This window comes from Giraffa tippelskirchi, chromosome 4, assembly GCF_054371585.1.
Source record: "Giraffa tippelskirchi isolate mGirTip1 chromosome 4, T2T-mGirTip1v1.2.pri, whole genome shotgun sequence".
NCBI classification, from domain to species: Eukaryota; Metazoa; Chordata; class Mammalia; order Artiodactyla; family Giraffidae; genus Giraffa; species Giraffa tippelskirchi.
In genome coordinates this window covers 132,808,786-132,825,411 of record NC_137278.1, presented here as the reverse complement: position 1 = coordinate 132,825,411, position 16,626 = coordinate 132,808,786, and positions in this window count along the sequence as shown.

Sequence of the window (16,626 nt, the reverse complement as noted above, 5' to 3'; positions counted from 1 at the left end):
TTGGACGTTTACCTTCCTCTGCAATTTTCTGGAATAGTTTGAGTAGGATAGGTGTTAGCTCTTCTCTAAATTTTTGGCTTGGATAGCCAAAGCAATCTTGAGAAAGAAGAATGGAACTGGAGGAATCAACCTGCCTGACTTCAGGCTCTACTACAAAGCCACAGTCATCAAGACAGTAGGGTACTGGCACAAGGACAGAAATATAGATCAATGGAACAAAATAGAAAGTTCAGAGATAAATCCACACACCTACGGACACCTTATCATTGACAAAGGAGGCAAGAATATACAATGGAGAAAAGACAATCTCTTTAACAAGTGGTGCTGGGAAAACTGGTCAACCACTTGTGAAAGAATGAAACTAAAACACTTCCTAACACAATATACACAAAAATAAACTCAAAATGGATTAAAGATCTAAACATAAGACCAGAAACTATAAAACTCCTAGAGGAAAACATAGGCAAAACACTCTCCAACATAAACCACAGCAGGATCCTCTATGACCCACCTTGCAGAATATTGGAAATAAAAGCAAAAATAAACAAATGGGACCTAATTAAAATTAAAAGCTTCTGCACAACAAAGGAAACTATAAGCAAGGTGAAAAGACAGCCTTCAGAATGGGAGAAATAATAGCAAATGAAGCAATGGACAAACAATTAATCTCAAAAATATACAAGCAACTCCTACAGCTCAATTCCAGAAAAATAAACGACCCAATCAAAAAATGGGCCAAAGAACTAAACAGACATTTCTCCAAAGAAGACATACAGATGGCTGACAAACACATGAAAAGATGCTCAATATCACTCATTATCAGAGAAATGCAAATCAAAACCACAATGAGGTACCATTTCACACCCGTCAGAATGGCTCCTATCCAAAAATCTACAAGCAATAAATGCTGGAGAGGGTGTGGAGAAAAGGGAACCCTCTTACACTGTTGGTGGGAATGCAAACTAGTACAGCCACTATGGAGAACAGTGTGGAGATTCCTTAAAAAACTGGAAATAGAACTGCCATATGACCCAGCAATTCCACTGCTGGGCATACACACCGAGGAAACCAGAATTGAAAGAGACACGTGTACCCCAATATTCATTGCAGCACTGTTTATAATAGCCAGGACATGGAAGAAACCTAGATGTCCATCAGCAGAGGAATGGATAAGAAGGCTGTGGTACATATACACAATGGAATATTACTCAGTCATTAAAAATAATATATTTGAATCAGTTCTAATGAGGTGGATGAAACTGGAGCCTATTATATAGAGTGAAGTAAGCCAGAAAGAAAAACACCAATACAGTATACTAACGCATATATATGGAATTTAGAAAGATGGTAACAATAACCCTGTATGCGAGACAGCAAAAGAGACACAGATGTATAGAACAGTCTTTTGGACTCTGTGGAAGAAGGTGAGGGTGGGATTATCTGAGAGAATAGCATTGAAACATGTATATTATTATGTGAAACATATCGCCAGTCCAGGTTTGATGCATGAGACAAATGCTCAGGGCTGGTGCACTGGGATGACCCAGAGGGATGGGATGGGGAGGGAGATGGGAGGGGGGTTCAGGATGGGGAACACATGTAAACCCATGGATGATTCATATCAATGTATGGCAAAAACCACTACAATATTGTAAAGCAATTGGCCTCCAACTAAAATAAATAAATTAAAAAAGAAAAGGAACCTGGCTAGAGAGTTGTGACCTGACCACAAGGTCACCTGGGCTCACAGGTTGGTGCTGCTTCACCATATTCGAAGCCTACAAAGTCCATTAAGAGGGAGAAGCCGCCTTTTAAGGGGCCTTGAATGTTTGCAGAGAAGAGGTTTTTTTGTGTTGTTTTTTTTTTAGTGATTGTACTATACACATTATTCTTTTTTCAATTTTTTTCGATGCGGACCATTTTCAAAGTCTATATTGAACTTGCTACAATATTGCTTTTGCTCCATGATTTTTGGTCCTTTGACCATGAGACCTGCAGAATCCCATCTCCTCAACCAGGGATTGAACCCATACCCCCCCGAATCGGAAGGTGAAATCTCAACCACTGGAGCCCCAGGGAAGTCCCTGTACACGTGATTAAAAGCAGTTTATTGGAGATTTACAGACAGATTCTTCCATCTCTGAGTTCTGAGCTTGAAAATACAAAATCCACATGAGGCCACCAGGACACGACTGCTCGCAGCAGAATTTTTGTGTGTGAATGACTCTGGTGATGAGCTTTGGTGATACATTTCAAAAAAAATGTACACGCCTTTTCCCCTTGGGGAATTTATCCTAAGAAAATAATCAGAAATGGGCACAAAGATTTATCTCCCAGGATATCCATTTAGGGCTGAATACAATAGGACAAAACTGGAAACAATCTAAGTGCCTCCCCCTACAGGAAAATGGGAAAAATAAATCCAGAACACTAAGTTAAAAAAAAAAGAAAGAAATGGACATTATTAAATCTAAAGACTGCATGTCTGTGAATCTCTTTATTTTGGAGGGTAGCTATGCTCACCACTATACTACCAACACTGCACAATCTCTTTATTTTGACCCTACGTATAAATGAAATCTTCTAACTGTAGAATTTGGGAGTTCTCATCATTTACCTCTGTTTGCTGCTGCTGCTGCTGCTAAGTCGCTTCAGTCGTGTCCGACTCTGTGCGACCCCAGAGATGGCAGCCCACAAGGCTCCGCCATCCCTGGGATTCTCCAGGCAAGAACGCTGGAGTGGGTTGCCATTTCCTTCTCCAATGCATGAAAGCAAAAAGTGAAAGTGAAGTTGCTCAGTCGTGTCCAACTTTTAGCGACCCCATGGATTGCAGCCTACCAGGCTCCTCCGTCCATGGGATTTTCCAGGCAAGAGTACTGGAGCGGGTTGCCATTGCCTGCTCCGTTACCTCTGTATAGATGGTATATTATTATCTGGTATTTAATGTTCTTTAGAGTGTAAGGACAGCAGGAGATTTTTGTCACAAACAAAAGACAGAAAACAAAGTAACACAAAGACAGCATAAAAACGATTTTTAAAAAAGGGAACACATGTAAACCCATGGCTGATTCATGTCAATGTATGGCAAAAACCACTACAATATTGTAAAGTAATTAGCCCCCAACTAAAATAAATAAATTTATTAAAAAAAAATTACAACATCATAGAAAATTTCAAGATGCATATAAGAATAACAGAAATATAAACTCATCAAATAAAAGGAAAAGACTCTGATGAAAGAAATTGAAGAAGACACAAATAAATGAAATGATAGGCTGTGTTCATGGATAGGAAGAATTAATATTGAAAATACCTAGACTACCTAAAGTTATCTACAGTTTCAATGGAATCTCTAGCAACATTTCAATGGCATTTTTCACTAAACAGATAATACTAAAATTTGTATGGAACCACAAAAGATCTCAAATAGCCAAAGCAATCTTGAGAAAGAAACATAAAGCTGCAGATATCATACTTCTTGACTCCAGACTTTATTGAAAAGCTACAGTAATCAAAAAACACTATGGTACTGGCATAAAGTCCCACCTTGGCGTTTCCCAGGTAGTGTTAGTGGTAAAGAACCCATCTGCTAATGCAGGAGACAGAAAAGACATGGACTCAATCCCTGGGTTGGGAAGATCCCCTGGAGGAGGAAATAGCAACCCACCTCAGTATTCCTGCCTAGGAAATCCCATGGACAGAGGAACCTGGTGGGCCACAGTCTCTGGGGTCCCAAAGAGTCGGACTTGACTGAGGGACTAACACACTGGAATAAAAACTGACACATAGGTCAATGGGTCAGAATCATAAAATAATCCCTCACAGGTATGATCAACTAATATTTGACAAGGGAGCCAAGAATACCCATTGGAGAAAGGACAGTCTCTTCCATAAATGATACTGGGGGAAAAAGGGTATTCACATGCAAAAGAATAAACTTGGATGATTATCTCATAATAATAAATTAGTTGCTCAGTCGTGTCTGACTCTTTGCAACCCCATGGACTGTAGCCCACCAGGCTCCTCTGTCCATGGAATTCTCCAGCCAAGAATACTGAAGTGGGTAGCCATTCCCCTCCAGAGGGGATCCTCCTGACCCAGGGATTGAACCCAGGTCTCCTACGTTGCAGGAGGATTCTTTACCATCTGAGCCACCAGGGAAGCCACCAGGGAAGGTATCTGAACACCAAATACAAAAATCAACTCAAAATGGATATACAGAATTATATACATACAATGGAATGTTATTTGGCCACAAAAAAGAAGGAAATCCTGCCATTTACAACAACATGAGTGAACCTTGAGGGGCTTATGCTAAGTGAAATAAGTTAGAAAGGGAGAGACAAACACTGCTATGATCTCATTTCTGTGTGGATTCTAAAGACATCAAACTCATAGAAGCAGAGTTTAGAGTGGTGGTTGCTGGGGTTAAGGGATACGTAAATAGCGGTATGTTGGGCAAAGGGCACAAACTTCCAGTTATAACATGAATAAGTTCTGAGTTTCTAGGGTAGAGCATAGAGACTGTTTGAGGGTCTCCTGTGGAGTTACGGGTCAGCGGTGGTCTGCACAAGGACAGGGGCTCTGGGTGCAGCAGACTTGGGTATGGCATAAGCCCTCTTGGAGGAGATTGCCATTAACCCCACCATAGACCTTCCAGAACTTACATAGGACTGGGAAAAAGACTCTTAGAGGGCACAACAGAATTTTGTGCACCAGGACCCAGAAGAAAGGAGCAGTGACCCCATAGGAGACTGCCCTGGGCTTGCTCTGGGTGTCTGGGAGTCTCCAGTGGAGGCGTGGGTTGGGGGTGGACTGCTGCAGGGCTGGGGGCACTGAGTGTAGCAGTACATGCATGAGATCTTTTGAGGGAGGTCACCATTATCTTCATTACCTCCACCATAGTTTGGCCTCAGGTCAAACAACAGGGAGGGAACGCAGCCCAACCCATCAACAGAAAATTGGATTAAAGATTTACTGGAGCATGGCCCTGCCCATCAGAACAAGCCCCAGTTTCCCCCTCAGTCTACCCCATCAGCAAGTTTCCTACTTCCCCATCAGAGGGCAGACAGACTGAAAACCACAATCACAGAAAACTAACCAATCTAATCACATGGACCACAGCCTTGTCTAACACAATGAAACTATGAGCCACGCAGTGTAGGGCCACCCAAGACAGACCGGTCATGGTGGAAGGTTCTGACAAAATGTTGGTCCACTGGAGAAGGGAATGGCAAACCACTTCAGTATTCTTGCCTTGAGAACCCCAAGAACAGTATGAAAAGGCAAAAAGATAGGCCACCGAAAGATGAATTCCCCAGGTCGGTAGGTGCCCAATATGCTACTGGAGATCAGTGGAGAAACAACTCCAGAAAGAATGAAGGACAGAGGCAAAGCAAAAACAACACCCACTTGTGGATGTGACTGGTGATGGAAGCAAGGTCTGGTGCTGTGAAGAGCAATATTGCATAGGAACCTGGAATGTTAGGTCCATGAATCAAGGCAAACTGGAAGTGGTCAGACAGGAGATGGCAAGAGTGAACATTGACATTTTAGGAATCCACGAACTAAAATGGACTGGAAAGGGTGAATTTAACTCAGATGACCATTATATCTACTACTGTGGGCAGGAATCCCTTAGAAGAAATGTAGTAGCCCTCATAGTCAACAAAACAGTCCGAAAGGCAGTACTTGGATGCAATCTCAAAAACGACAGCATGATCTCTGTTCATTTCCAAGGCAAACCATTCAATATCATAGTAATCCAAGTCTATGCCCTGACCAGTAACGCTGAAGAAGCTGAAGTTGAACAGTTCTATGAAGACCTATAAGATCTTCTAGAACTAACACCCAAAAAAAGATGTCCTTTTCATTATAGGGGACTGGAACGCAAAAGTAGGAAGTCAAGAAAACCTGGAGTAACAGGCAAATTTGGCCTTGTAGTACAAAATGAAGCAGGGCAAAGACTAACAGAGTTTTGCCAAGAGAACGCACTGGTCATAGCAAACACCCTCTTCCAACAACACAAGAGAAGACTCTGCACATGGACATCACCAGATGGTCAACACCAAAATCAGACTGATTATCTTCTTTGCAGCCAAAGATGGAGAAGCTCCATACAATCAGCAAAAACAAGACTGGGAGCTGACTGTAGCTAAGATCATGAACTCCTTATTGCCAAATTCAGACTTAAATTGAAGAAAGTAGGGAAAACCACTAGGCCATCAAGTATGACCTAAATCAAATCCCTAACGATTATACAGTGGAAGTGAGAAATTGATTTAAGAAACTAGATTTGGTAGACCAAGTGCCTGATGAACTATGGACGGAGGTTCATGACATTGTACAGGAGACAGGAATCAAGACCATCCCCAAGAAAAAGAAATATAAAAAAGCAAAATGGCTGTCTGAGGAGGCCTTACTAATAGCTGTGAGAAGAAGGGAAGTGAAAAGCAAAGGCAAAAAGGAAAGATATAAGCATCTGAATGCAGAGTTCCAAAGAATAGCAAGGAGAGATAAGAAAGCCTTCCTCAGTGATCAGGGCAAAGAAAGGGAAGAAAACAATAGAATGGGAAAGACCAGAGATCTTTTCAAGAAAATTAGAGATACCAAGGGACCATTTCATGTAAAGATGGGCTCAATAAAGGGCAGAATGGTATGGCCCTAACAGAAGCAGAAGATAATAAGAAGAGGTGGCAAGAATACATAGAAGAACTGTACAAAAAAGATCTTCATGACCTAGATAACCATTTATGATTAAAACTCTTCAAAAAATGGGCAGAGAAGGAACCTACATCAACATAGTAAAGGCCGTATATAATAAGCCTATAGTAAACATTATTCTCAATGGTGAAAAACTAAAAACATTCTCCCTAAGATCAGAAACAAGACAAGGGTGTCCACTTTCACCACTATCATTCAACATTGTTCTTCTGGAAGTCCTAGCTACAGCAATCAGAGAAGAAAAAGAAATAAAAGGAATCCAGATCGGAAAAGAAGTAAAGCTGTCACTGTTTGCAGATGACATGATACTATCCATAGAAAACCCTAAAAATAGTATCAGAAAATTACTAGAGCTCATCAGTGAATTTAGCAAAGTCACAAGATACAAAATCAATACACAGAAATCACTTGTATTTCTATATACTGACAATGAAAAATAAGAAAGAGAAATCAAGGAATCAATTCCATTAACCATTGCAACAAAAATAATTAAATATCTAGGGATAAACTTACTAAAGGAGACAAAAGAACTGTACACAGAAAATTGTAAGACACTAATAAAAGAAATCAAAGACAACATAAACGGAGAGATATTCCATGCTCCTGTGTAAGAAGAATCAACACTGTGAAAATGACTATACTACAAAATGCAATCTACAGATTCAAAGCAATCCCTATAAAATTACCAATGACATTTTTCACAAAACTAGAACAAAAAATTTCACAATTCATATGGAAATACAAAAGACCTCAAATAGCCAAAGCAGTCTTGAGAAAGAATAATGGAGCTGGAGGAATCAACCTTCCTGACTTCAGATTATACTACAAAGCTATAGTCACCAAGACAGTGTGGTACTGGCACAAAAACAGAAATTTAGACCAATGGAACAAGATAGAAAGCCCAGAAATAAACCCATGCACCTATGGGTACCTTATTTTTGACAAAAGAGGCAAGAATATACAATGGGGCAAAGACAGCCTCTTCAATAAATGGTGCTGGGAAAACTGGACAGCTACATGTAAAAGAATGAAATTAGAACACTTCCTAACACCATACACAAAGATAAACTCAAAATGGATTAAAGACCTAAATGTAAGACCAGAAACTATAAAACTCTTAGAGGAAAACATAGGCAGAACACTCGATGACATAAATCAAAGCAAGATCCTCTATGACTCACCTCCTAGAGTAATGAGAATAAAAACAAAAGTAAGCAAGTGGGACCTGATTAAACTTAAAAGCTTTTGCACAGCAAAGGAAACTATAAGCAAGGTGAAAAGACAACCCTCAGAAAATAATAGCAAATGAAACAACTGACAAAGGATTAATCTCCAAAATATACAAGCAGCTCATATAACTCAATACCAGAAAAACAAACAACCCAACCAAAAAGTGGGAAAAAGACCTAAACAGACATTTCACCAAAGAAGACATACAGATAGCAAACAAACACATGAAAAGATGCTTAACATCACTCATCATTCAGTTCAGTTCAGTTCAGTCGCTCAGTCGTGTCCAACTCTTTATAACTCCATGAACGACAGCAGGTCAGGCCTCCCTGTTCATCACCAGCTCCTGGAGTCCACCCAAACCCATGTCCATTGAGTCAGTGATGCCATCCAACCATCTCATCCTCTGTTGTCCCCTTCTCCTCCTGCCCTCAATCTTTCTCAGCATCAGGGTCTTTTCAAATGAGTCAGCTCTTCGCATCAGGTGGCAAAAGCATTGGAGTTTCATCTTCAACATTGTCCTACCAATGAACACCCAGGACTGATCTCCTTTAAGATGGACTGGTTGGATCTCCTTGCAGTCCAAGGGACTCTTAAGAGTCTTCTCCAACACCACAGCTCAAAAGCATCAATTCTGCAGCACTCAGCTTTCTTCACCATCCAGCTCTCACATCCATACATGACCACTGGAAAAACCATAGCCTTGACGAGACAGACCTTTGTTGGCAAAGTAATGTCTCTGTTTTTTAATATGCTGTCTAGGTTGGTCATAACTTTCCTATCAAGGAGTAAGTGTCTTTTAATTTCTTGGCTGCAGTCACCATCTGCAGTGATTTTGGAGCCCAGAAAAATAAAGTCAGCCACTCTTTCCACTGTTTCCCCATCTATTTGCCATGAAATGATGGGACCGGATGCCATGATTTTAGTTTTCTGAATGTTGAGCTTTAAGCCAACTTTTTCACTCTCCTCTTTCACTTTCATCAAGAGGCTCTTTAGTTCTTCTTCACTTTCTGCCATAAGGGAGGTATCATCTGCATATCTGAGGTTATTGATATTTCTCCCAGCAATCTTGATTCCAGCTTGTGCTTCCTCCAGCCCAGCATTTCTCATGATGTACTCTGCATATAAGTTAAATAAGCAGTGTGACAATATACAGCCTTGATATACTCCTTTTCCAACTCGGAACCACTCATCACTAGAGAAATGCAAATCAAAACTCACTGATATATCACCTCACACGGGTCAGAATGACCATCATCAAAAAGTCTACATACAATAAATGCTGGAGAGGGTGTGGAGAAAAGGGAATGCTCTTGCACTGCTGGTGGGAATGTAAATTGATACAGCCACTATGGAAGATGGTATGGAGATTCCTTTAAAAACTAGGAATAAAATCACCCTAGGACCCAGCAATCCCACTCCTAGGCATATACCCTGAGGAAACAAAAATTGAAAAGGACACATGTCCCATTGTTCACTGCAGCACTGTTTACAATAGCTAGTACATGGAAGCAATCTAGATGTCCATTGACAGATGAATGGATAAAGAAGTTGTGGTACATATACCCAATGGAATATTACTCAGCCATAAAAAGGAATCCTTTGAGCCAGTTCTAATGAGGTGGATGAACCTTGAACCTATTATACAGAGTGAAATAAGTCAGAAAGAGAAAGATAAATATCATATTCTAATGCATATATATGGAATCTAGAAAAATGGTACTGAAGAATTTATTTAAGGGCAGCAATGGAGAAACAGACATAGAGAATAGACTTATGGACATAGGAGAGGGGAGGAGAGGGTGAGCTGTATGGAAAGAGTAACATGGAAACTTACATTACCATATGTAAATTACATAGCCAATGGGAATTTGCTGTATGGCTCAGGAAACTCAAACAGGGGCTCTGTATCAACCTAGAGGGGTGGGATGGGGAGGCAGATGGGAGGGAGGTTCAAAAGGGAGGGGTTATATGCATACCTATGGCTGATTCATGTTGAAGTTTGACAGAAAACAATAAAATTCCGTAAAGCAATTATCCTTCAATAAAAAAATTAATTAATTAAAAAAAACAGACTTGTGGTTGCCTAGAAGAAGTGGGGGGTGAGGGTTGGATTGGGAGTTTGGGACTAGTAGATGCAAATTATTATACAGAGAATGGATGAACAACAAAGTCCTATTGTATAGCACAGAGACCAACACTCAATATCCTATAATAAATCATAATTGTTAAATGTATAGAGAGATGCTCAACTCAATAGCAACTAAAAAATATTAAGTTAAAACAGCAAAGAGATGGCATTCCACACCTGATAGATGACCAAATACTAGCTAACAATTATTTATGAAAGAGAAACTTACAAGGATTATAGTGAAAGTTATATCATCTCCGTTGCATGAGTACTTGATCAAATTATACCTACATATACACTATGATCCAGATATATTCATCCGGGTATAATTCTCTAAAATATTATCTTATAAATTCTTGAGGAAACATGTATTAAATGTTTATTGCAGACAATCCTGTCCAACTTTCAATGTTTCACACTCTTGGCCTGAACTTCCTCGGCTTCCTTTTTGCCCTCCCTGCCTCTTCCTCACCTCCTCCAACAACCATAGCATCCACGGACTGGGATGTGCAGGCAGCAGAATTTTCCAAGAAATAACTTCTCCAAGATGTCCAATCTGGTGAGCATCTCATGATGAGAGCCACAGACCAATGTGCTAATTCAGACATGGATTGGTAAAATCCAGCCACTTCAAAGCCTAAAAACAAGTGAGAAAAATTTCTGCCACCCAGGAGAAGAAAAGCACCACACTCTAGCAAAACCGGTGCTAAGTTATCCACTAGCACCATAAGAACTCAGGAGGAGCTAGCTGAAATAACCTTGATTCTCCCCTCCTAACTTCACTGCTGGGCCAATGAGACAACATTGATGAGTGGGGATCAACCACACTTGGTCCACCAGGTTCTGTATGTGAAAGTGGTATGTTCTTTTTGGATATTGCATTTTCATCTTATTGTCCACAACAAATATTTCTTTTTAAATTTTTTATTTTATATTGGAATATAAGTTGGCTAAAATGTTTGGCTAGTTTCAAGTGTATAGCAAAGTGATTCAGTTATACATACACATGTATCTCTTCTTTTTCAAACTCTTTTCCCATTTAAGTTATTATGGAGTATTGAGTAGAGTTCTCTGTGCTACACAGTAGGTCATTGTGGGTTATCTATTTTAAATATAGCAATGTGTGGCTTCCCTGGTGGCTCAGTGGTAAAGAATCTGCCTGCCAATGCAGGAGACTCACGATCCATCCCTGATCCAGAAGGATTCCATGCGCCTTGGAGCAAATAAGCCCGTGTGCCAGAATTATTGAGCCTGTGCTCTAGAGTCCAGAAGCCACAACTGCTGAGTCCACATGATACAACTACTGAAGTCAGCGTACCCTAGAGCCTGTGCTCCTCCACAAAAGAAGCCACTGCAACGAGAAGCCCATGCACCACAAGAAAGTAAGCCCATGCACTACTAGAGAGTAGCCTCTGCTCCCTGCAACTAGAGAACACAGCAATGAAGACCCAACACAGTCAAAAATAAATAAATAAATAAATAATTTTTTAAGTATAATACTATGTTCTGCACCAGAACCGATAACAGCAACATCCACAGTCCAGGAATCATCTGTCTGGACATCCTTAAAGACAGAGAATCTTTGACAATTTCAAAGGTTTTGCTGTCAGTTTGTTCTCTTTTGACTGACTGCAACCCTGTGGATCCTCTGATCAGATGTATAGACATTCAGTATTTGGACAACAGAGCAGAAAATGACAGGATAACTGGTAAGTGGACCAAGAAACATACAACATAAATCACATAATTTATGTGCAATGTTAAAGAACTGAAGGCACATTATCAGGATGCTGCAAACCTTCAGAGTGTCTGCTTACAAACTCTGTGGACATCTTACACTGATTCTACTCTCTGCTTTGTCCTTTGAAGACTGGGAGACTCCCCCAAAACATAAACGCTACTAAGAACAGAACTTTGTAGCTATAGACACTTATGTTTAAATTGCCTACTTGCAAGTTTTGTTTCTTTCCTCTGTAAAAACACATTTTTATATACTAAAAACACTGGTCCTGAAGTCTGTAAAATATTAGAGTGCATTTTAGCCTAATTCATTATTTTCATGAAGTTTTTATAAAAGACTGGAATCAAGATTGCCGGGAGAAATATCAATAACCTCAGATATGCAGATGACACCACCCTTATGGAAGAAAGTGAAGAAGAACTAAAGAGCCTCTTGATGAAAGTGAAAGAGGAGAGTGAAAAAGTTGGCTTAAAACACAACATTCAGAAAACTAAGATCATAGCATCTGGTTCCATCACTTCATGACAAATAGATGGGTGGGGAAACAGTGGAAACAGTGACAGACTTTATTTTCTTGGGCTCCAAAATCACTGCAGATGGTGACTGCAGCCATGAAATTAAAAGACGCTTGCTCCTTGGAAGAAAAGTTATGATCAACCTAGACAGCATATTAAAAAGCAGAGACATTACTTTGCCAACAAAGGTCCATCGAGTCAAATCACATAATTTGTGTGCAATGTTAAGGAACTGAAGGCACCTTATCAGGATGCTGCAAATCTTCAGAGCCTCTGCTTACAAACTCTGTGGACACCAAAGAATTGATGCTTTTGAACTGTGGTCCTGGAGAAGACTCTTGAGAGTCCCTTGGACTGCAAGGAGATCCAACCAGTCCATCTTAAAGGAAATCAGTCCTGAATATTCATTGGAAGGACTGATGCTGAAGCTGAAACTCCAATACTTTGGCCACCTGATGTGAAGAACTGACTCATTGGAAAAGACCCTGATGCTGGGAAAGATTGAAGGTGGGAGAAAAAGGGGACAACTGAAGACGAGATGGTTGAGTGGCATCACCAACTCAACGGACATGAGTTTGAGTAAACTCCAGGAGTTGGTGATGGCCAAGGAAGCGTGGCGTGCTACAGTCCATAGGGTCGCAAACAGTCAGACATGACTAAGTGACTGGACTGAACTGAACTGATAAAAGACTAGGAATTATGTAATTTGTATTAAAATGCAGATATATTTCTGAGTATGCAGTTTAAGCTTTTGCAAAATAAAAAAGCTCTATTTTTTACTTTTGTCAGTTCATAATAAGATTTCCTATTAACATTTGTAGCTCAGAGAACACCTAATGTACATCTCAAACATAACAGACACGCTTCTGAAGACATTAAAAAATTGTTTTTTGCAATCTTATTTTTGGTGGTGGGAAATTGGAGATAAATTGGAGTTAGTTAGGCAATCTGTTTTAGAAAGATAAAGGCTAAGCTGTTACAGAAGAGATCCCAAAATAAAATGAATCAAACAAAATAAAAGATTATATTCTCTTAAGTCCAGAGATGTATTAGAGAGGCCAGAGTGAAAAACCCAAGTTCCATCGATATTGTTGCTTTGTTATTTCCTAGGGATTTATTCAATCAACCATCATTCAGTCAGTATCCCTGGCAAAGACTGATAATTGCTCATCAATACTTATCCTTCCCTTCTACCTTTGAACATGTCCATGTTTTAGACATTTGACTATTCAGGTAATATAGAGACCACATTTTTCGGTCCTATGTGGTCAAAGGTGCATAACAGTAAATGAGTTGATAAATGCTGAAGCTGGATAATGGATACAGAAGGATTATTACACCATTCTTCTTACTCAGCATATTAAAAAACAGAGACATCGATTTCTGACAAAGGTCTGTATGGTCAAGGCTAGGGTTTTTCCAGTAGTCACGTACGGTTGTGAGAGTTGCACCATAAACAAGACTGAACACTGAAGAACTGATGCTTTCAAACTGTGGTGCTAGAAAAGACTCTTGAGAGACCCTTGGACATTAAGATCAAACTAGTCAAACCTAAAGAAAATCAACCCTGAATATTCATTGGAAGGACTAATGCTGAAGCTGAAGCTTCAATACTTTGACCACCTGATGCAAACAGCCAACTCATTGGAAGAGACCTTGATGCTGGGAAAGATTGAAAACAAAAGAAGGATGAAATGGTTAGATGGCATTGCCAACACAGTGGACATGAATCTGAGCAAACTCCAGGAGATAGTGAAGGACAGGTGAGCCGGGCGTGCTGCAGTCAATGGAGTTGTAAAGAGCTGGACATGACTTAGTGACTGAACAACAACAATCCTTAAATTTTTCAATAATAAAAAGTTTTTATGACAGTTGAATTTTTTAAGCTATTTTACCTTTATAAAATTGAAGTTAGATGATTTAAAATGTTCTGTTAATTTCTGCTATACATCAAAAGATTCTGGAATACATACATATATACATTCTTTTTTTATATTCTTTTCCATTATGGTTTCTGACAAGATATTGAAATACTTCTCTGTGTATACAGTTGGACCTTGTTGTTTATCCATTTTACATATACTAGCTTATATCTGCTAACTCAAAACTTTTTACAGCTTTTAATCTATTTGGATTTTTGTGAATTGCAATAAATTAAAGAATCAATTTTGGATAACATAATAAATTTGTATTTTCTCCTGTTATCATGAAAATATCTTTAATATAGTTTTTCACTTTTGAAATACTTAAAATATCTTTTCCATATTGTATCTTTTATCATTGCACACTCAGTCACTTCAGTCATGTCCAGCTCTTTGTGACCCTATGGACTATATAGCCTGCCAGACTCCACTATCTATGGGATTCTCCAGGCAAGAATACTGGAATGGGTTGTCATACTCCCCTCCAGGGGATCTTCCTGACCCAGTGATCTCACCCATATCCCTTGTGTCTCCTGTATTGGCAAGCAGATTCTTTACTACTAACACCACCTGGGAAGCCCAGCTTTTATCATTATATTTCTATAATCATAAATATTAGTTACAATTTAACAAAAAGAGGACTTTCCTGGTGGCCCAGTGGATGTGAATCTGCCTGCCAATGCAAGGGACATGGGTTCAATCTCTTGTCAGATAAGACATCACTTGCTTCAGGGCACCTAAGCCCATGTATCACAACTTCTGAGCACTTCAATCTAGAGCCCACAAGATGCAACTACAGAGCCCATGTGCACCTCCTGAAATCTGCAAGCTCTAGGGCCCGTGAGCCACAACTAATGAAACCCTGTGCTGCAACTACTGAAGCCTGTGTGCCTATAGCCTGTGCTCTACAAGAGAAACCACCACAACAAGAAGCAACACTGCAGCAAAAGAGTAGACCCGACTATCTGCAACCAGAGAAAGTGTGCACATAGCAACGAAAATTCAGTGCAACCAAAAATATCAAAGTAGTTTCCTGAGACATACAGCAAATTCCCATTGGCTATCTATTTTAAATATGGTATCAGTCCTGGGTGTTCGTTGGAAGGACTGATGCTGAAGCTGAAACTCCAATACTTTGGCCACCTGATGCGAAGAGCTGACTCATTTGAAAAGACCCTGATGCTGGGAAAGATTGAGGGCATGAGGAGAAGGGGACGACAGAGGATGAGATGGTTGGATGGCATCACCGACTCGATGCACATGGGTTTGGGTGGACTCCGGGAGTTGGTGATGGACAGGGAGGCCTGGCGTGCTGTGGTTCATGAGGTCGCAAACAGTCAGACACGACTGAGTGACTGAACTGAACTGAACTGAATGTAAGCTCCACAGGGGCTCTATATCAACCAAGATGGGTGGGAAGGGGGTGGGGGGGAGATGGGAGGGAGGTTCAAAAGGGAGGGGATACATGTATACCTATGGCTGAGTCATGTTGAGGTTTGACAGAAAACAACAAAATTCTGTAAAGCAATTATCCTTTAACAAAACATAAATTTAAAAAAAATATCAAATGAATAAATAAATATTTTTTTCAATTAACAAAAACAGAAGGAAAGGAAGGAGGGAAGAGAAGAAGGAAGGAATTCCAAGATTCAGAACTAAAAAATCTTAGAACTCTATAGTTTTATCTTGAGAAATTCTTGGCCACCCAAGGGTACCTCTTAGATGATGCAACTCACTGAAACAAGAATAACACAGGGAAGAAATAGTTGGCCCAGGAAGTCATTTAGATCAGAGCAGGCCTCCTACCTAAGGGCCTCTCCAGGGACCACCAACACTCTCCAAGGTCTACAGCTGATATCAAGTCCCTCTGCTCATTGTTAATTTGGAGGCAAAGTCAAGAAATCTTCCTGTTGGACAAAGTGACTATAGGGATATTTCCTTGCTCAGAAGCACCACCTCTGCATCTTCTAAAGGAAGGACAAAGTTCAGGGAAGCCCGGGAAGCCCTAACTATATTTGTGGCTTTTGCTCCAGTGTTGGAAAGGATGCCATTCAGGTAGCCTCCACTAAGAGCATCTCTTGTTGGCCTAGAGAACAAAGGTGAAGACAAATATTATTCTCATTCAACTCCATCTTCTAAAGCTATCCATTCTGAGAACTCATGAGTGTAAAAGCCATAAATAGAGATCAGATTCTTATTTATCATCCTCCTGAATTACCCTTCAAGGGGAGAGAGGTGAACACTTTTATCTTCCTTTGATCTAGACTAAACCCTTTCATTGTCTATTGTTCCACACATTCTAGGTTGTCTTTTATCTCTCCTCTTTTTTCCTTTATGATCTCTGTGATGCACAGAAGATGCTCC